Below are 22454 nucleotides of genomic sequence, written 5' to 3' on the forward strand. Positions count from 1 at the left end.
GTACATATGTACAAAATTTATTCAACCCTCCTCCTCCTCAGAAATACATAGGTGACGGCCCTTAAAATCATCTCTCAGAGTACCAAGGTTAAGAAAGGAATACCGACTTTAGAACCCAACTATAGTTGTGGAAGATAGATGGAATACTTAAACTCCTGTGGTATAGGACCATGCTGACCACCCTAATTGAGTAAGTGAGCGTTCCTGTGACTGAGTGAGTGAGTGAGTGTGAAGTATCAAATTTAAGACCACTCTTCTCAGTATTTTAGTTAAATCACACAGAGTCCAGGGGATGTGACGTGTAAAGGCTCAACCATGGGCTCACAAGCCAGTGTTGGGAGTCACAAGGTCCAGCTAACAGCCTATATTAAATATTTAGGTCCAGCTAACAGCCTATATTAAATATTTATGTGAAAATGCAAATGTATGGAAGAGAGAGCAGTAGATCTGACAGTGTTTATACGTCCACTGAAGCGGGTTTTCTAAAGTTTCTAGTTTTCAAGTTCCAAGAATGCAACATGAATGAAACGTTTTAAATTTACTGTTACTTTCATGTGCAGGCTCTTACCTTCTGGTTGCAATCACTAGCGGGTTTGGGGCAGCTTATTTCACCAGTATCATACTGTACTTTTCATCGTTTTGGATAGTACTTGTCAGCCTTTTTCATAAAGAAATGGAATCATGGGAGTACTCAACATGTTCTTCCGTTGACCACGTTGCGAGGGCGGTGGGGTGGCCTAGTGGTTAAAGTGTTCGTTCGTCACGCCGAACACCCGGGTTCGATTCCCCACATGGGTACAATGTATAAAGCCCATTTCTAGTGTCCCCCGACGTGATATTGCTGGAATATTGCTAAAAGCGGCGTAAAACTAAACTCACTCACGTTGTGAACGTACTCAAACCTACTGACGAATGGTGTCATATTATTCACACCTAGGTGACCCATTCAGAATGACGCTGAGCATATCAGCCTCAGCTGATGATGATTACTGAGACCTGACTGATGTTGTAGTCCCCAAGTTGAATTGAGAACATACCACGCTTTGATGAAACTTGTAAACTCTGTCAATCTGCATCTATTGCTGATGAATTTCATTATATTTTTGAATGTCAAAATCTCTATGATGCTAGGAAAATGTATTTATTATGCCCCCAAAACAAAATATCCAAGTCTCCAAAATTTTGTTAAATTATTCACAACTAATGACACGAAAGAAATTATCAATTTATCAAAATTTGTATCAAGAGTATCAGCCCTTATAAGAAACATAAACTGAGACTAGATACAGCCATCTTGTATTGTGTTTTTGTATTCATATATATATAATTATTTATCTTTACATTTGCTTGATATATTAAATATTTGTATACGCTCTTGTACCACCAACCGTGGTTATTTGAGAATAAAATGATTGATTGATTGAGAATGCGTCATACAAGATGGTTTAACAACTTATTGGTCAGTTTGGAGAGTTGACTCACAGCAACTGTGAAAAACATGTTACAACTGTAAAGAAAATAATTTGTTCGTGTAAGAAGTACCAAATGAAATTATTATGTCGACGAGTCCTTCGGAAATACTTGTTAGATCATCATCATCATCATAACCGTCATCATAATGATAATCATCATCATCATTAAAAAGGTGTCATAGAGCATGTACACCGTTCTGGTTTGTATTTAAATATTCGATAATTGTAGAAACATCATATGCCCAAAATTGGCATAGTAGGGACATTCCAAGCAAAACGGATACCCAGAATTGTGTATATAAACTGACGTAGAAAAGAAAGATAACTGGCATGTGTCTGTTTAAGAATGATATTTGTTCCTTGTAATTCAGACGGGTATGTTGTTTTATGAAGTTTTGCAAACTGATTTTACTTTAAGTTACCTTTTGAAATATTAAAAGCAAACTTTATGAAAGTACGTTGGTTCGGCGTTGAGCAGGGAGAATCAATATCCGTGTTTCCCTCAATATATAATTGTATCATAGTGCACAACAAGACAATTAAACAACTATTTCAGGCACAAACCCGTTGGATAATTCCAGACCATTAAAGATTCATTCATTACGGAACTATTAAATTCGGTTTGTAATAGGTTTTGGGGTCGAAGAACTAGACAGTGTACCTCCAGGAACCTGGCAATCAATGCCACATGCCCTGTGCTGCCTCGTGTCCACACCGAGCAACATGCACAGCTCTGCTCAACAAGCCAGTAATTGTTTCCACACGTAAAATCCGGGGCTGTCCGGGGACACTGCACCAGCACCACCTCGCTAGGGTGTGTGCCGTCACCGATGACGAAGTGAGGGCAGTATGGGTGCCGGATGGGTCAGTGAGGCTTGACAAGATGGCTGAGAGATTTGTAGTGGATGGGTGAATGAGTGAGCGAACAAATAGGAGTGTGTTTAGTTTTACGCCGCATTCAGCAATATTCCAACTTTATGGCGGCGGTCTGTAAATAATATGGACTAAACAATCCAGGGATCAACAGCATGAGCATCGATCTGCGCAATTGGGAACCGATGACATGTGTCAACCCACTCAGCAAGCCTGACCACCCGATCCCGTTAGTCGCCTCTTACTACAAGCATGGTTACTGAAGACCAATTCTGACCCGGCTCTTCACGGGTTTCAACGAATAGGAGAATAAATTAGTGAATGAACGAATTTGTGGATTAACAGGTGAGTGAGTTGGGAGGTGGGTGTAAGTAGGAACGACGATAAGTCAGTGCTCTGATTGAGACGGATGTTGAACACGGCTGTCTCAGCTGCGTTGATGCCAATTGAAATGTTGTCACCGGAGTCTCCCAGCACCCGGCCTTCCCCCTCCACACATGTGCACAAACATCCACGCACCACCCACAAACCCCACCCCGACATCAACCCTCACCAACTATTTGGTTTTATAGCAAACCAGTAGCGTAGACATTCACAGCTTGACGAGAACCGTTGAGCACTGGCTTAATACCGAAATTACAAGGTCTGATCTTGAACCCAAGATAAGCAGATTCCGCTCGAGATGGAAATGGCCCCACACTGAAATGTGGCCTCTTAACAATTTGTGCTTCCGTGCCACGTGTTAGACTTGACTTTACATTGTATCCTGAGTGTGATTATTCCTAAAGAGATGGCTTACGAAGACTGGGACAAGTACCATTTTCAACAATGCCCCTAATCCCTTGACGACTTAGTTTCATCCAGCTGTAAGCTGGCCAAGGATTTACAGTGCCGTTACTGAGGTCATTTAGCCACGTCAGAAACCACTCTTAAGAGAACTCTATCTAGAAAGTGGGAGACTATACGATGTACGAATGCACTACTCGCAGTTCAATAAGGGCTTGCATTTTAGTATGAATGGTTACAAAATGTCCAATGCCATCGAGTACAGCAATACAGACCCTGTTAATATGTACTACACAAAGACGTTAAGAGCAATATCTGATTCCATAATATTCATGTCACGACACGTTAACACTAAAATCTCGGAAGCATCGCGTAGTCCTTCTCTTCCTTTGAGTAGTATGCCACCCTTCATATCCATATCAGAAGTCAGAGAGCTGGGTTAAACGCCATTTAAACAGTATTGTATTTGCAAAGATGTGTAAAGAAGAGGAGTGGTAATGTCTTCATCGTAGCTCAGTGAATGTAACATTAACTCTCATATGATTAGGTAGTAGCTGATCGTCTTGTTGGCGAGATCATCGCGGTACAAGGAACTCTGCAGTGTCCTTTATTCTGTTTATGACTGTGTCACCGAGGCGATCTGTTATCTCCATCCACTAAAGTCTTGATATCCGGATTTTAAGAAAAATAAGCCTAATTAAACATAAAGGTTCTTTTTTCAAAGTGTCTGTTCCCTCTGTCTTCCTCCCTTGCACTTGTAATGAGTATTTTCTTTGCATTGATGCTGACGAACGTTTAACATGCTTTCCTCATAAAACATGTATTTTGTTTTCATTTCGGACCAACGGAGGGCCCAGGCAGTGACTGCAGCCATTAACGGAACGCAGCCACGTATCAAATTAAACGAAAGGGGAGAAAGAGAATCTCCGCGCTGACCTCCAGCTTAAAGGCAGTCATAAAAAAGGGGAGATAACTGAAATGTGTCACTGGGGATCAGTGGGGATGAGACTTCACACACGTTAAGGAGCGACCTCCTGTCCTCGGGTTAATCTTGTTTGTAGGGACAGAAGGAAATGTTTTCTTAAAGAAAATTGCAAGGTTTGGAAGAGAGGGATGAAATTGTTATATTTAGGCGAACTTGGTTGATGTTTCTGGTTTAATTTAGGGTTTCGGAAGCACATTCACACATCATAGGAATATGTGCAGTTCCTCCAAAATATCTTCACATAGTCACCAGGTTCAAACACGTGTGCGTAGTGTGTATTAGGTAAAATGGTACTGTCACTTTCATATACGAAGAAAAAATATTACCTAATACTACATAGGTCCTCGTAAAATATTAGGAAAGCATTTCAATGAGGTTTGTTTGTCATGTAATTCAGTGACATACATGAAAGTCTATTTGAAAAAGTAAAAGCCACATCTCATCTAAACAAATATATTTGCCAGGTGACTCGAGGCAAAAGACGTGTTCTACGACAATAAAATACAAATGGCCTCCATAATTAGGTTAGATAACTTCGTTTTCCAGCTGCCTCTTTTATTTGCTAACATTCAATTATATAGTCCTGTCAATATGACGCCAAACATCAGCAGTGTGAGCCGGACTCTATATAGGACGTGATTCTTTCGCTGGAAAACTACATACACTGGCGCGCTGATGACCTCACTTCACTGCCTCATGCTATTTTGCAGATCAGGTGACCGAACGTTTCTCTTGTCTGTTTGCATTTTTAAACAAGCATTTGATAATGTTCACACATGCTGTGTTTTGTACTGAAAGTAACCTTGAATGCCAGCATTTTCAGATTGTACGAAAAAAGCAAACACGGAGAAGCTGTCGGACTCCCGATTGTATTCACACCGATTCAGTTTTTATCAACAAAACAAGGTCTTACTTTTTATATGAAATGTTTTTTCCAACGCCCATATCTACTGACTAATATTTACACACAGACATACGCGGTGCGGTGCGGTAGCCTAGTGGTTTAAGCGTTCGCTCGTCACGCCGGACACCCGGGTTCGATTCCCAACATGGGTACAATATGTGAAGCCCATTTCTGGTGTCCCCCGCCGTGATATTGCTGGAATATTGCTAAAAGCAGCGTAAAAATAAACTCACTCACTCACTCACAGACACGCGCGCACACGCCTTTCGCACATTCATTCACTCACACACTTTCACACACAAGTAACAAGTGATATACGTGATATATATATATATATAGTATGTTGTATATAGAATGCAGCCAGTGTAATGTTATGTATTTCACTCGTAGACAATCAACATCTAAATCAGACAAGAGAGATATTTGTAGTTGACACATTGACACACAATAACGACAGGCAAGACAGATGGATGATGTTATAATTAAACCCCAGTCTGTGCACGTCTGGCAGAGGTTTACGTCTTCCGGAATTACTACCCTATTTTCATTGTAGACAAATAGATATGTGTCGTCAGAATAGGAAGGAAAAGATCTCATGTTCATAACAACTTGGGATATAACACAGTTTTAAAGTATTTTATCCTTGAGATGATCCTACGTGTCTTTCATTTTAGTAAAATGTTTATGTTTCAGAACACTATGTCACTTTCACTAACGGAATCAGGAGCGTATATATTTGTTTGTTTGTTGTTTAACGCCGCACTCGGCGATATTCCAGCTATATGGCGGCGGTCTGTAAATATTCGAGTCTGGACCAAGGGATCGACAGCACGGACATCGGCCACGCAGTTGGGATACGATGACACGTGTCAACCCAGTCAGCGAGCCTGACCACCCGATCCCGTATGTCGCCTCTTACGACAAGCATGGGTTACTGAAGACTAATTCTAACCCGGATCTTCATGGGTGAATCTGGAGTGAGAATGTCGCCACTTTCAGCAGTATGTTGCTACATCACGGTTTGTACCCATATGGGAAATCGATCCCCGACCTTCTATGTGACGAGCTAACGCTTTAACCAGAAGGCTACCCAACGACCCACTGAAACAGGGGGATGAATCTCTCAGAAAGAATTTGAAATGTGGGATGTTTATGATGAATACCATTACATGTTCAAATGCCACTATTTTCAAGGGAAAATACAAAAATTCCACCATTTCTTATAATGAACGAACACTTCAATTATACTACCCCTGTTCAGTTACATAATTCCTAACATCTTCCATGAGTGGGTGAGTGAGTATGGTTTTACGCCGCTTTTAGCAATATTCCAGCAATATCACGGCCTCACACATTGTACCCATGTGGGGAATCGAACCCGGGTGTTTGGTGTGACGAGCGAACGCTTTAACCACTAGGCTACACCACAATCATCTTCTAAGACATGTTGCACATTCGCAACGTCATACATACATGTAAAGGATCTGTTGGGAGGCAGTGGTACAATAGGTCTTCAGCCAATGCTGGATGGCGATCAGACTGGGCGGTCAGTGACGTGAATGACAGCCCTCACAATATCAATCGCTGGTTTGAATATTCCACAAATATATAGATTAAACACTCGTAATATGCAATAGCCATACATATAGACAACAACAATATTCACAGTAGTAATAATAATAACAATTATTACAATAGGGCTCTGACTGCATACCAGCACAGTCAATGCACGCCATGTAAATCGTCATAAACATACGTCACACATACTGATCTAGCTACGTGTACGATTCCCACCCATACGTAATAAATATACGTTACTCACACACCAATAACGTAATATATACAGGTCATGTAAAGGTGATGCTGTGTCACAAATTATCACAGGTAAATGGAGTAACCGCAGGGAATGAGTGAGTGAGTGAGTTTCACGCCGCTTGGAACAGATTGTCGCCACAATATGAGCGAAAAGGCCTCAACGATATAAGTCGTCAAAGATAAAGGTCGTCAAAGACAAAGGGCGTCAAAGATATAGGTCGTCAAAGATAAAGTCGTCAAATACAAAGGTTGACAGAGATAAAGGTCGTCAAAGATAAAGGTCAGCAAAGATAAAGGTCGCCAAAGACAAAGGTCGTCAAAGATAAAGGTCGTCAAAGATAAAGGTCGTCAAAGACAAAGGTCGTCAAAGATAAAGGTCGTCAAAGACAAAGGTCGTCAAAGATATAGGTCGTCAAAGATATAGTCGTCAAATACAAAGGTTGACAGAGATAAAGGTCGTCAAAGATAAAGGTCGTCAAAGATATAGGTCGTCAAAGATAAAGGTCGTCAAAGATAAAGGTCAGCAAAGACAAAGGTCGTCAAAGATATAGGTCGTCAAAGATAAAGGTCGTCAAAGATAAAGGTCGGCAAAGATAAAGGTCGCCAAAGACAAAGGTCGCCAAAGACAAAGGTCGTCAAAGATATAGGTTGTCAAAGATAAAGGTCGTCAAAGATAAAGGTCGTCAAAGATAAGGGTCGCCAAAGACAAAGGTCGTCAAAGATAAAGGTCGTCAAAGATGAAGGTCGTCAAATATAAGGTCGTCAAAGGTGCCAGTTTGTTGAAACTAGCTGGTTCACGGCACGTGTATGGATCCTCAGACTGTCACGCGCCCGGCCCCTTCCCCCTCGCCAAACTGCCCCCTTCCTTTCCCCACTGATACACAAGGGGAGGGAAAACATCTCCAAATGTCCCATCTCTCATGCCGCGATACAGAACCATCAAGAAACGATAATCGCTTTTGTTCATATTTATTTGTGAAGCAAAATGTGCACTTGTGATGGAGTTATCGAACCATCACCTTGAAGTAACCAATTTTAGGACAGAGAGCTCCATTGTCAATAAACAATGGCGACCAGATTCAAGATACCAATGCCATCTACCGGCCGCGAGTTTGAGGAATTTCAAATATTTAGATCCAAAATGAAATTCCATCACCTTTTGTCTAATTTGGGAAAGCACTTAGTCCACTTATTAGTTGGACCAGGCCACCAGGACGTTTCAGCGTCAGACAATGGTTTGGGGGAAGTTAATCTAAAACCCGTTATTCCCGCTAGACTTTCCGATACCCCGGCCAGGGTAAATTGTCGTGTTAGCTCTGTTGACTCTCAACACCATTGCACCTGTCAAAACAAACTCACAGTGCAGGCTGACCCGAACTTTTGTCTTTTATCGATATTTTATTTCATTTAATTCAAAGGCAGATTAAAATCCGTTGCTAGGCAACCACGTAAAGGAGCTTCTGGTTGCAGGTTTCCACCGTGACTAAAGCTTTAAAGCTTGCAGGTGTGGAGAGGTTACGAGAGAGCATGCAGATATTTGAACTTGAGATAAGGCTCGCAGAAACAGTCGTCTAGACACGCACAGAATGGGGATGTTACTTGGAAAGGGAGACTTCATATCTCCTAAAACAAGATTAATACAATGAAAAGTTCACCTGGATGTACTTTCACTGACGTAAATTGTAGTTATATTTTAAAATCACTGTTCGTTTCAGGTTATGTCCTCATTCCATGAACATCTAAAACAGTCAAATACTGAATGAATGTTCTCAATCCTCCTGTGTAGAAATCCGTAACGCGGGTACAGCATTAGGAGATACGGTGGGATTAAAAAGATATCTTCTGTACGAAAATGGATTTAGCAATCTGAAACACAATTGAACAAGACAAATAAAACGATCTGGTTTGGGGAAATGTTGTCACTCGAAAGCAATATCTTCGTTTCAGCCAAAGGCCAATGCAACAGATATATGAGCATCACCACGACCTGAAGTTGACGGAGACAAAACACTGATACTTGACCACGACCTGAAGTTGACGGAAACAAAACACTGATACTTGACCACGACCTGAAGTTGACGGAGACAAAACACTGATACTTGACCACGACCTGAAGTTGACGGAGACAAAACACTGATACTTGACCACGACCTGAAGTTGACGGAGACAAAACACTGATACTTGACCACGACCTGAAGTTGACGGAAACAAAACAATGATACTTGACCACGACCTGAAGTTGACGGAGACAAAACACTGATACTTGACCACGACCTGAAGTTGACGGAAACAAAACACTGATACTTGACCACGACCTGAAGTTGACGGAGACAAAACACTGATACTTGACCACGACCTGAAGTTGACGGAGACAAAACACTGATACTTGACCACGACCTGAAGTTGACGGAGACAAAACACTGATACTTGACCACGACCTGAAGTTGACGGAGACAAAAACACTGATACTTGACCACGACCTGAAGTTGACGGAGACAAAACACTAATACTTGACCACGACCTGAAGTTGACGGAGACAAAACACTGATACTTGACCACGACCTGAAGTTGACGGAGACAAAACACTGATACTTGACCACGACCTGAAGTTGACGGAGACAAAACACTGATACTTGACCACGACCTGAAGTTGACGGAGACAAAACACTGATACTTGACCACGACCTGAAGTTGACGGAGACAAAAAACACTGATACTTGACCACGACCTGAAGTTGACGGAGACAAAACACTGATGACTTGACCACGACCTGAAGTTGACGGAAACAAAACACTGATACTTGACCACGACCTGAAGTTGACGGAAACAAAACACTGATACTTGACCACGACCTGAAGTTGACGGAAACAAAACAATGATACTTGACCACGACCTGAAGTTGACGGAAACAAAACACTGATACTTGACCACGACCTGAAGTTGACGGAAACAAAACACTGATACTTGACCACGACCTGAAGTTGACGGAGACAAAACAATGATACTTGACCACGACCTGAAGTTGACGGAAACAAAACACTGATACTTGACCACGACCTGAAGTTGACGGAGACAAAACACTGATACTTGACAGTTAACTGCTACGCCTGTCGGTAAAAACTGTCCAGCTGACTCTGTCTCGCCCGTTTGTCATAAGAAACTCTGTTTAATATAACAAACTAGAAAACCATTAAACCATAGTTTTGATATATGAAACATTATATTAAAGTGTTCGAACGCAACAATACTCGTATTCCCTCGCTATACTGACGTGTAGCTCAGTGAAAATTTCAGTACAGCGATTGAACTGAGACAACAAGGCCTGTGTATATATACACACAGTTTCTTTTTTTCTGTAAACAACAGTAAGAATAAGAAATAAAATAATACTTTGAAGTGCTTCACTCCAAAGCATAAATGTATACGTAGTCTATATATTGAACACAATATTATTCTGTAGGACGTGTTCCCTTATAATATGTCATGAGAATTAGACTGAATTTGGTCCTTCATCAATATCTCGATGTCCTGTATCCATGTGACACATGTAGAAAGCACAAATCCCTTGTAAATTCAAATAAGCCATCATCGGTGATTAAGTATTCACAGTTATCTGATAATCCCCTAGGAAGGCGGTGCAGAAAATCGAGACCCTGTTAATCTTCTGGATCATCACCTGACAGGAATAACGAATCCTGGTAACACCAGTGCCAGCAGACGCCATCACCAAATACGCCACGCGGAAACGGCATCAAACTGGCCAGTTTTGAGTTCGTTAACCATATTAATTCGCTCTTTTTACAAGGGCACGAGTCTCATTTAAAATTTGACCTACGTATTTAAATCAACAAATCTCCATCAAAACGTTATACGCTTGATATAGTAAACTGTGGTTGTTGTTTAACGCCACACATCCCAATCTTCCAGCTGTATGGGGGCAGTCTGTAAATAATACAGTTTAGACAAAGACAACGTAGCGATGGACGTTGTGAGCATATGAGCAGAGTCCCACGTTGGTCTGTATAGGATGACAACCAATTCACCAAAGTTACCACCAAACATCTTAAAACGTGAGTGTTTATTCCAGGTGTGACATTATATATCCTCAGTCTGCAAAATGATCCATCTTGGCCACATGTGACTAGCATCCCCCTGTACGATGATCGGTCCCCAAGCGTGACCATGTAACCCAGTGTCACCCATTTCACATGTAACAGGGTGCTAGGTACTTATTATAACATGAATCCTTGTGGAGAAATGTGACATGGCCTATACTGTTTGTTCTGTGATTCAGAAAAAAATATAGAGATATGACAATAAACTTCAGAGGGCAGGTTTTACAGAGGGTTTGGGTTTGTAGGTTAATCCCGCACTCAACTATATGACAGCAGTCTGTAATTAATCGAATCTGGACCAGACAATCCAGTGATCAATAGCATGAGCATCGATCTACGCAATTGGGATACAATGTGTCAACCGAGTCAGCGAGCCTGACCATCCGATCCCGATAGTCGCCTTTTACGACAAGCATGGGTTGAAGACCAATTCTAACCCCGATATTCATGGGTTTATCAACACACACGCCATGTACAGAGTCCAAAGGCCAGATGTAGGTTGCAGAGGGCATGTACAGGGTCCAAAGGGCAGATGTTGGTTGCAGAGGGCCGATATAGGCAGCAAGGGGCATGTACAGGGTCCAAAGGGCAGACGTTGGTTGCAAGGGCCGATATAGGCAGCAGAGGACATGTACAGGGTCCAAAGGGCAGATTTTGGTTGCAGAAGGCAGATGTAGGCAGCAGAGGGCATGTACAAGCCAGAGGGCAGATGTAGGCAGCAGAGGGCATTACAGGGTCCAGAGGGCACATGCAGGTTGCAGAGGGCAGATCTAGGCCATAGAGGGAATGTACAGGGTCCAGAGGGCAGATGTAGGTTGCAGAGGGCAGATGTAGGTAGCAGAGGGCAGATGTAGGTTGCAGAGGGCAGATGTAGGCTGCAGAGGGCATGTACAGGGTCCAGAGGGCAGGTGTAGGTTACAAAGGGCAGATATAGGTTGCAGAGGGCAGATATAGGTTGCAGAGGGCAGATGTAGGTTGCAGAGGGCATGTACAAGGTCCAGAGGGCAGATGTAGGTTGCAGAGGGCAGATGTAAGCAGCAGAGGGCATGTACAGGGTCCAGAGGGCATATGTAGGTTGCAGAGGGCAGATGTAGGTAGCAGAGGGCATGTACAAGCCAGAGGGCAGATGCAGGTTGCAGAGGGCAGATGTAGGCAGCAGAGGGCAGATGTAGGCTGCAGAGGGCATGTACAGGGTCCAGAGGGCAGGTGTAGGTTACAAAGGGCAGATATGGGTTGCAGAGGGCAGATGTAGGTTGCAGAGGGCAGATATAGGTTGCAGAGGGCATGTACAGGGTCCAGAGGGCAGATAAAGGTTGCAGAGGGCAGATGTAGGTTACAAAGGGCAGATATAGGTTGCAGAGGGCAGATGTAGGTTGCAGAGGGCAGATGTAGGTTGCAGAGGGCAGATGTAGGCTGCAGAGGGCAGATGTAGGTTGCAGAGGGCAGATGCAAGCAGCAGAGGGCATGTACAAGGTCCAGAGGGCAGATGTAGGTTGCAGAGGGCAGATGTAAGCAGCAGAGGGCATGTACAGGGTCCAGAGGGCATATGTAGGTTGCAGAGGGCAGATGTAGGTAGCAGAGGGCATGTGCAAGCCAGAGGGCAGATGCAGGTTGCAGAGGGCAGATGTAGGCAGCAGAGGGCATATGTAGGCTGCAGAGGACAGATGTAGGCAGCAGAGGGCATGTACAAGGTCAGAGGGCAGATGTAGGTTGCAGAGGGCAGATGTAGGCAGCAGAGGGCATGTACAGGGTCCAGAGGGCATGTACAGGGTCCAGAGGGCATATGTAGGTTGCAGAGGGCATGTACAGGGTCCAGAGGGCATATGTAGATTGCAGAGGGCAGATGTAGGTAGCAGAGGGCATGTACAGGGTCCAGAGGGCATATGTAGATTGCAGAGGGCAGATGTAGGCTGCAGAGGGCAGATGTAGGTTGCAGAGGGCAGATGCAAGCAGCAGAGGGCATGTACAGGGTCCAGAGGGCATATGTAGGTTGCAGAGGGCAGATGTAGGTAGCAGAGGGCATGTACAAGCCAGAGGGCAGATGCAGGTTGCAGAGGGCAGATGTAGGCAGCAGAGGGCATATGTAGGCTGCAGAGGGCAGAGGTAGGCAGCAGAGGGCATGTACAAGGTCAAGAGGGCAGATGTAGGTTGCAGAGGGCAGATGTAGGCAGCAGAGGGCATGTACAGGGTCCAGAGGGCATGTACAGGGTCCAGAGGGCATATGTAGGTTGCAGAGGGCATGTACAAGCCAGAGGGCAGATATAGGTTGCAGAGGGCATGTACAGGGTCCAGAGGACAGATATAGGTTGCAGAGGGCAGATGTAGGCATCAGAGGGCATTACAGGGTTCAGAGGGCACATGCAGGTTGCAGAGGGCACATGCAGGTTGCAGAGGGCAGATGTAGGCAGCAGAGGGCAGATGTAGGTTGCATAGGGCATGTACAAGGTCCAGAGGTCAGATATAGGTTGCAGAGGGCATGTACAGGGTCCAGAGGGCAGATAAAGGTTGCAGAGGGCAGATGTAGGTTGCAGAGGGAATGTACAGGGTCCAGAGGGCAGATGTAGGTTGCAGAGGGCAGATGTAGGTAGCAGAGGGCAGATGTAGGTTACAAAGGGCAGATATAGGTTGCAGAGGGCAGATGTAGGTTGCAGAGGGCAGATGTAGGTTGCAGAGGGCATGTACAAGGTCCAGAGGGCAGATGTAGGTTGCAGAGGGGAGATGTAAGCAGCAGAGGGCATGTACAGGGTCCAGAGGGCATATGTAGGTTGCAGAGGGCAGATGTAGGTAGCAGAGGGCATGTACAAGCCAGAGGGCAGATGCAGGTTGCAGAGGGCAGCTGTAGGTAGCAGAGGGCATGTACAAGCCAGAGGGCAGATGCAGGTTGCAGAGGGCAGATGTAGGCAGCAGAGGGCATATGTAGGCTGCAGAGGACAGATGTAGGCAGCAGAGGGCATGTACAAGGTCAAGAGGGCAGATGTAGGTTGCAGAAGGCAGATGTAGGCAGCAGAGGGCATGTACAGGGTCCAGAGGGCATGTACAGGGTCCAGAGGGCATATGTAGGTTGCAGAGGGCATGTACAAGCCAGAGGGCAGATATAGGTTGCAGAGGGCATGTACAGGGTCAGAGGACATGTATAGGTTGCAGAGGGCATGTACATCAGAGGGCATTACCAGAGGGCACATGCAGGTTGCAGAGGGGTTGCAGAGGGCAGATGTAGAGCAGCAGAGGGCAGATGTAGGTTGCAGAGGGCATGTACAGGGTCCAGAGGGCAGATGTAGGTTACAAAAGGCAGATATAGGTTGCAGAGGGCAGATGTAGCTTGCAGAGGGCAGATATAGGTTGCAGAGGGCAGATGGGTTACAAAGGGCAGATATAGGTTGCAGAGGGCAGCTGGCAGGTTGCAGGGTCAAGAGGGGCAGATAGGGAGGGGCATGTACAAAGGTCAGAGGCAGACATAGGTTGCAGAGGGCATGTTACAGAGAGAGCAGATGTAGGCAGCAGAGGGGCATGTACAAGCCAGAAGAGCAGATATAGGTTGCAGAGGGCATGTACAGGGTCCAGAGGGCAGATATAGGTTGCAGAGGGGCAGATGGAGGCAGCAGAGGGTAATTACAGGGTCTAGAGGGCACATGCAGGTTGCAGAGGGGGCAGATGTAGGTTGCAGAGGGCATGTACAGGATCCAGAGGTCAGATGTAGGTTACAAAAGGGCAGATGTAGGTTGCAGAGAGGCAGATGCCAGGTTGCAGAGGGCAGATATAGGTTGCAGAGGGCAGATGTAGGTTGCAGAGGGCAGATGTAAGCAGCAGAGGGCATGTACAGGGTCCAGAGGGGCATATGTAAGTTGCAGAGAGGGCAGATGTAGGTAGAAGAGGGCATGTACAAGCCAGAGGGCAGATGCAGGTTGCAGAGGGCAGATGTAGGCAGCAGAGGGCAGATGTAGGCTGCAGAGGGCATGTACAGGGTCCAGAGGGCAGGTGTAGGTTACAAAGGGCAAATATGGGTTGCAGAGGGCAGATGTAGGCAGCAGAGGGCATGTACAAGCCAGAGGGCAGATGTAGGCAGCAGAGGGCATTACAGGGTCCAGAGGGCACATGCAGGTTGCAGAGGGCAGATCTAGGCCATAGAGGGCATGTACAAGGTCCAGAGGTCAGTTATAGGTTGCAGAGGGCATGTACAGGGTCCAGAGGGCAGATAAAGGTTGCAGAGAGCAGATGTAGGCAGCAGAGGGAATGTACAGGGTCCAGAGGGCAGATGTAGGTTGCAGAGGGCAGATGTAGGTAGCAGAGGGCAGATGTAGGTAGCAGAGGGCAGATGTAGGCTGCAGAGGGCATGTACAGGGTCCAGAGGGCAGGTGTAGGTTACAAAGGGCAGATATGGGTTGCAGAGGGCAGATGTAGGCAGCAGAGGGCATGTACAAGCCAGAGGGCAGATGTATGCAGCAGAGGGCATTACAGGGTCCAGAGGGCACATGCAGGTTGCAGAGGGCAGATCTAGGCCATAGAGGGCATGTACAAGGTCCAGAGGTCAGAGATAGGTTGCAGAGGGCATGTACAGGGACCAGAGGGCAGATAAAGGTTGTAGAGAGCAGATGTAGGCAGCAGAGGGAATGTACAGGGTCCAGAGGGCAGGTGTAGGTTACAAAGGGCAGATATAGGTTGCAGAGGGCAGATATAGGTTGCAGAGGGCAGATGTAGGTTGCAGCGGGCATGTACAAGGTCCAGAGGGCAGATGTAGGTTGCAGAGGGCAGATGTAAGCAGCAGAGGGCATGTACAGGGTCAAGAGGGCATATGTAGGTTGCAGAGGGCAGATGTAGGTAGCAGAGGGCATGTATAAGCCAGAGGGCAGATGCAGGTTGCAGAGGGCAGATGTAGGCAGGAGAGGGCAGATGTAGGCTGCAGAGGGCATGTACAGGGTCCAGAGGGCAGGTGTAGGTTACAAAGGGCAGATATGGGTTGCAGAGGGCAGATGTAGGTTGCAGAGGGCAGATGTAGGTTGCAGAGGGCATGTACAAGGTCCAGAGGGCAGATGTAGGTTGCATAGGGCATGTACAAGGTCCAGAGGTCAGATATAGGTTGCAGAGGGCATGTACAGGGTCCAGAGGGCAGATAAAGGTTGCAGATGGCAGATGTAGGCAGCAGAGGGAATGTACAGGGTCCAGAGGGCAGATGTAGGTTGCAGAGGGCAGATGTAGGTTACAAAGGGCAGATATAGGTTGCAGAGGGCAGATGTAGGTTGCAGAGGGCAGATGTAGGTTGCAGAGGGCAGATGTAAGCAGCAGAGGGCATGTACAAGGTCCAGAGGGCAGATGTAGGTTGCAGAGGGCAGATGTAAGCTGCAGAGGGGCATGTACAGAGGTCAGAGGAGAGGCATATGTCGGTTGCAGAGGGCAGATGTAGGTAGCAGAGGGGCATGTACAAGCCAGAGGGGCAGATGCAGGTTGCAGAGAGGCAGATGTAGGCAGCAGAGGGCATATGTAGGCTGCAGAGGACAGATGTAGGCAGCAGAGGGCATGTACAAGGACAAGAGAGCAGATGTAGGTTGCAGAGGGCAGATGTAGGCAGCAGAGGGCATGTACAGGGTCCAGAGGGCATGTACAAGGTCCAGAGAGCAGATGTAGGTTGCATAAGGCATGTACAAGGTCCAGAGGGCAGATGTAGGTTGCAGAGGGCAGATGTAAGCAGCAGAGGGCATGTACAGGGTCCAGAGGGCATATGTAGGTTGCAGAGGGCAGATGTAGGTAGCAGAGGGCATGTACAAGCCAGAGGGCAGATGCAGGTTGCAGAGGGCAGATGTAGGCAGCAGAGGGCATATGTAGGCTGTAGAGGGCATGTACAGGGTCCAGAGGGCAGATATAGGTTGCAGAGGGCAGATGGAGGCAGCAGAGGGCATGTACAAGGTCAAGAGGGCAGATGTAGGTTGCAGAGGGCAGATGTAGGCAGCAGAGGGCATGTACAAGGTCAAGAGGGCAGATGTAGGTTGCAGAGGGCAGATGTAGGCAGCAGAGGGCATGTACAGGGTCCAGAGGGCATGTACAGGGTCCAGAGGGCATATGTAGGTTGCAGAGGGCATGTACAAGCCAGAGGGCAGATATAGGTTGCAGAGGGCATGTACAGGGTCCAGAGGGCAGATATAGGTTGCAGAGGGCAGATGTAGGCATCAGAGGGCATTACAGGGTCCAGAGGGCATATGCAGGTTGCAGAGGGCAGATGTAGGCAGCAGAGGGCAGATGTAGGTTGCAGAGGGCATGTACAGGGTCCAGAGGGCAGATGTAGGTTACAAAAGGCAGATATAGGTTGCAGAGGGCAGATGTAGCTTGCAGAGGGCAGATATAGGTTGCAGAGGGCAGATGTAGGTTACAAAGGGCAGATATAGGTTGCAGAGGGCAGCTGTAGGTTGCAGAGGGCATGTTCAGGTCCAGAGGGCAGATATAATTTGCAGAGGGCATGTACAGGGTCCAGAGGGCAGATATAGGTTGCAGAGGGCAGATGGAGGCAGCAGAGGGAATTACAGGGTCCAGAGGGCACATGCAGGTTGCAGAGGGCAGATGTAGGTTGCAGAGGGCATGTACAGGGTCCAGAGGTCAGATGTAGGTTACAAAGGGCAGATGTAGGTTGCAGAGGGCAGATGTAGGTTGCAGAGGGCAGATATAGGTTGCAGAGGGCAGATGTAGGTTGCAGAGGGCAGATGTAAGCAGCAGAGGGCATGTACAGGGTCCAGAGGGCATATGTAGGTTGCAGAGGGCAGATGTAGGTAGAAGAGGGCATGTACAAGCCAGAGGGCAGATGTGGGTTGCAGAGGGCAGATGTAGGCAGCAGAGGGCAGATGTAGGCTGCAGAGGGCATGTACAGGGTCCAGAGGGCAGGTGTAGGTTACAAAGGGCAGATATGGGTTGCAGAGGGCAGATGTAGGTTGCAGAGGGCAGATGTAAGCAGCAGAGGGCATGTACAGGGTCCAGAGGGCATATGCAGGTTGCAGAGGGGCAGATGTAGGTAGAAGAGGGCATGTACAAGCCAGAGGGCAGATGCAGGTTGCAGAGGGCAGATGTAGGCAGCAGAGGGCAGATGTAGGCTTCAGAGGGCAGATGTAGGCTGCAGAGGGCAGATGTAGGTAGCAGAGGGCAGATGTAAGGTTGCAGAGAGGCAGATGTAGGCTGCAGGGGCATGTGGGTCAGAGAGGCAGATGTAGGTTAGAGGGCATGTACAGGGTCAGAGGGCAGATATAGGTTGCAGAGGGGCAGATGTAGGCAGCAGAGGGAATTACAGGGTCCAGAGGGCACATGCAGGTTGCAGAGGGCAGATGTAAGCAGCAGAGGGCATGTACAGGGTCCAGAGGGCATATGTAGGTTGCAGAGGGCAGATGTAGGTAGAAGAGGGCATGTACAAGCCAGAGGGCAGATGCAGGTTGCAGAGGGCAGATGTAGGCAGCAGAGGGCAGATGTAGGCTGCAGAGGGCATGTACAGGGTCCAGAGGGCAGGTGTAGGTTACAAAGGGCAGATGTAGGTTGCAGAGGGCAGATGTAGGTTGCAGAGGGCATGTACAAGGTCCAGAGGGCAGATGTAGGTTGCAGAGGGCAGATGTAAGCAGCAGAGGGCATGTACAGGGTCCAGAGGGCATATGTAGGTTGCAGAGGGCAGATGTACGTAGCAGAGGGCATGTACAAGCCAGAGGGCAGATGCAGGTTGCAGAGGGCAGATGTAGGCAGCAGAGGGCATATGTAGGCTGTAGAGGGCATGTACAGGGTCCAGAGGGCAGATATAGGTTGCAGAGGGCAGATGGAGGCAGCAGAATTACAGGGTCCAGAGGGCACATGCAGGTTGCAGAGGGCAGATGTAGGTTGCAGAGGGGCATGTATGTAGGTCAGATGTAGGTTGGGCAGAGGTTGCAGAGGGCAGATGTAGGTTGCAGAGGGCATGTACAGGTTGCAGAGGGCAGATGTAGGTTGCAGAGGGCAGATGTAAAGCAGCAGAGGGCATGTACAGGGTCAGAGAGGCAGATATGTAGGTTGCAGGTTGCAGAGGGCAGATGTAGGCAGCAGCAGGGCAGTAGGCATGTACAGGGTCAGAGGGGTTGCAGATATGGATGTAGGTTGCAGAGGGCAGAGGGGCAGATGTAGGGCAGAGGGCAGAGGGCATTACAGGGTCCAGAGGGCAGATGCAGGTTGCAGAGGGCAGATGTAGGCAGCAGAGAGGGCAGATGTAGGTTGCAGAGGGACATGTACAGCAGAGGTCCAGAGGGGCAGATGTAGGTTGCAGAAGAGGGCAGATATAGGTTGCAGAGGGCAGATGTAGCTTGCAGAGAGGCAGATATAGGTTGCAGAGGGCAGATGAGGTTGCAGAGGGCAGATGGGCATCACAGAGGGCAGATGCAGAGGGGAGCAGATAGGTTGCAGAGGGCAGCTGGGGGTCAGAGGGCATGTACAAAAGGCAGAGGGCAGATATAATTTGCAGAGGGGGCATGTACAGGGGGCAGATCCAGAGAAGGGCAGAGGTTGCAGAGGTTGGGCAGTACAGAGGGCATATGTAGGTTGCAGAGGGCAGAGGGCATAGATGTAGGCAGCAGAGGGCATGTACAAGCCAGAGAGCAGATATAGGTTGCAGAGGGCATGTACAGGGTCCAGAGGGCAGATATAGGTTGCAGAGGGCAGATGTAGGTTGCAGAGGGCAGATGTAGGTTGCAGAGAGGGCAGATGGACAGATGTAGGCAGCTGAGGGCATGTACAGGGTCCAGAGGGCAGATGTAGGCAGCAGAGGGCATGTACAGGGTCAAGAGGGCAGATGTATGCAGCAGAGGGTATGTACAGGGTCCAGAGGGCAGATGTATGTTGCAGAGGGCAGATGTAGGCTGCAAAGGGCATGTACAGGGTCCAGAGGGCAGATGGAGGTTGCAGAGGGCAGATGTAGGCAGCAGAGGGCATGTACAGGGTCCAGAGGGCAGATGTACAGGGTCCAGAGGGCAGATGTAGGTAGCAGAGGGCATGTACAGGGTCCAGAGGGCAGATGTAGGCAGCAGAGGACAGATGTAGGCAGCAGAGGGCATGTACAGGGTACAGGGGACAGATGTAGGCAGCAGAGAGCAGAGGTAGGCAACAGGGCAGAGGTAGTCTACATCTGCCCTCTGCAACATCCCACATCTGCCCTCCACTGCCTATCTACCCTCTGGACCCTGTACATGCTGCTCTGCTGCATCTGTCCTCTCTGCAACCTAGGGCACATGCAGGTTGCAGAGGGCAGATCTAGGCACTAGAGGGCATGTACAGGGTCCAGAGGGCAGATGTAGGCAGGAGAGGGAATGTACAGGGTCCAGAGGGCAGATGTATGTTGCAGAGGGCAGATGTAGGCTGCAGAGGGCAGATGTAGGTTGCAGAGGGCAGATGTAGGCTGCAAAAGGCATGTACAGGTTCCAGAGGGCATGTACAGATGTAGACTACAGAGGGCAGATGTAGGCAGCAGAGGGCATGTACAGGGTCCAGAGGGCAGATGTAGGCAGCAGAGGGCAGATGTAGGCAGCAGAGGGCATGTACAGGGTCGAGAGGGCAGATGTAGGCTACAGAGGGCAGATGTAGGCAGCAGAGGGCAGATGTAGGCTGCAGAGGGCATGTACAGGGTCCAAAGGGCAGATAAGGGGTGTATGACTAATAATGGTAAAATACATGCAGAATATCCAAGTTTGAATCCATAAGTGTACAGTGGCACATGTCATGTTTGTATACTGCAACAATGGTGCACTCATGGCTTCCTAACAGGGTCTCCAGGTCATGGGCCTGAGCATTACACATCAGGGATGCAGTTGATGCAAAGGTATATCAATATGTAATTAAACAGTGACTGTTGTCTGTCAACAACACAACTGCGCTTAGTTGTTTCACCAATCTAAGACATGTGTCACTCATAAGTTAATACACTTGAACTACTGTTGGCTGAAACCCAAACTCACAGCGAGATCCCCCTTGGCTCTGGAGCTGACTTACATACTTTGAGTATGCTGTTACATACATCTAATGATATCAAGCTCAGGAAAGTATGGCTGTGAGGGCATTAATTCTTTCAATTCAATAACTGTGAAACATGGTGATGTTTCTGGAACTATAGACCAGACAAGCCAAGTTACAAACACAGAGAACCAACATAAGTACCTCAAAAATGATTTATTGAATACTGTGATAACAGGTCAAACTGTCAGGTTAAGTTTTCAACACTGAAGGACAGCATCCTCCATGGCGAACAATCTCATGTAAAACAGGCTCATATCACAAACTGATTTATCAAATATAAAATACTTCAACAAATCACATAATGCTTTTGGATGGAATGATACAGAATAAATATGTAACACTCAAAGACACACAAACATGGAAATGGATCATGGTTCAGTGTGATATTTACAATTCTTGAACACAAAATCAGAATGTACAAAATCAATTCACATGCACAAATGTATTTTGACAGATTTTTCGGATGAAACATCTAAATATTCACTGAAAACATGTAACACAACTGACAGATCAGGTATTAAGTACTGTAGCATTACAGCAAATCTAAGTTAGTTCTGTCTGTCTAAAAAGGGAAAATATGTCCCAGCATTAAGGCTGGCATTACAATCAGTCAGAAGTGGACACAGACAAGGCACAGAAAAATTGTTTCTCTGCTGAGGTGCCTGAGGTTTTGCCCGGATTATATTCACCCAAACTATGTGTATCACAAATGACTTAATTTCCAAAGAATATCCAATGTTAGCTGCCATTTATCTTAATCAACTCCCTTCAATGGAACACCAATAGCTAGACTGCTACATTGAAGGTAATCTTGAAAACACTCCTAATATGTTCTGCACATGTTGCAACACATGCCGTCAAGGTTAAGTTCAGGTGATAGATGGAAAAATCATAAACCCACTGAACGTAGCTTTGCAAGTCAATACTTTATATTTCTCTCAGAACAGCGACCTACATTACCGCAGTCAGCCACATAGCAACTAAATATCACAATGGCTGTAAAAAGTAAGGTCTGGGCCAGAAAAACAAGTGGTTGACAGATGAACAACAGTCCATACCCTTTGAAGTACAATGGTATACAATCAGCAATATCACATAGTTGTCACACATACAGTTATCAGAAGCATAATGTTCTGATGACTATTCTTACAGGTACATTGCCAGGGCTTGATTTGAAGGTTAACTAAAGTACTGTCGGAAATGCTAGAAAAATGCTTTTTAGCCTTAATATCTTTATAAAGGTGATAAATGTACTATGTTGTCAATATATCAACTCACCTATTCTCTACCTAATTTTTATTTCAATCAATTAAACATTCCCATGCATTTAAAGGGCAGTTTACAGAAGAGAATTTGGTACCAAAACAGCAACTTAAGATTTTTTCAGAGTTCAACAACAGAAATCTGAAATAGTCTTTACATTTATGCTAATAATACAGGTGGTGTCAAAATATGAATTAACATTTTTTCTAAACAAATAAATGTTGAATGTTTGTGTTACTTTACTAAAT

The sequence above is a fragment of the Haliotis rubra genome, unplaced genomic scaffold (assembly GCF_003918875.1).
Source record: "Haliotis rubra isolate DU_JTF1 unplaced genomic scaffold, ASM391887v1 Scf454, whole genome shotgun sequence".
Lineage (NCBI taxonomy): Eukaryota > Metazoa > Mollusca > Gastropoda > Lepetellida > Haliotidae > Haliotis > Haliotis rubra.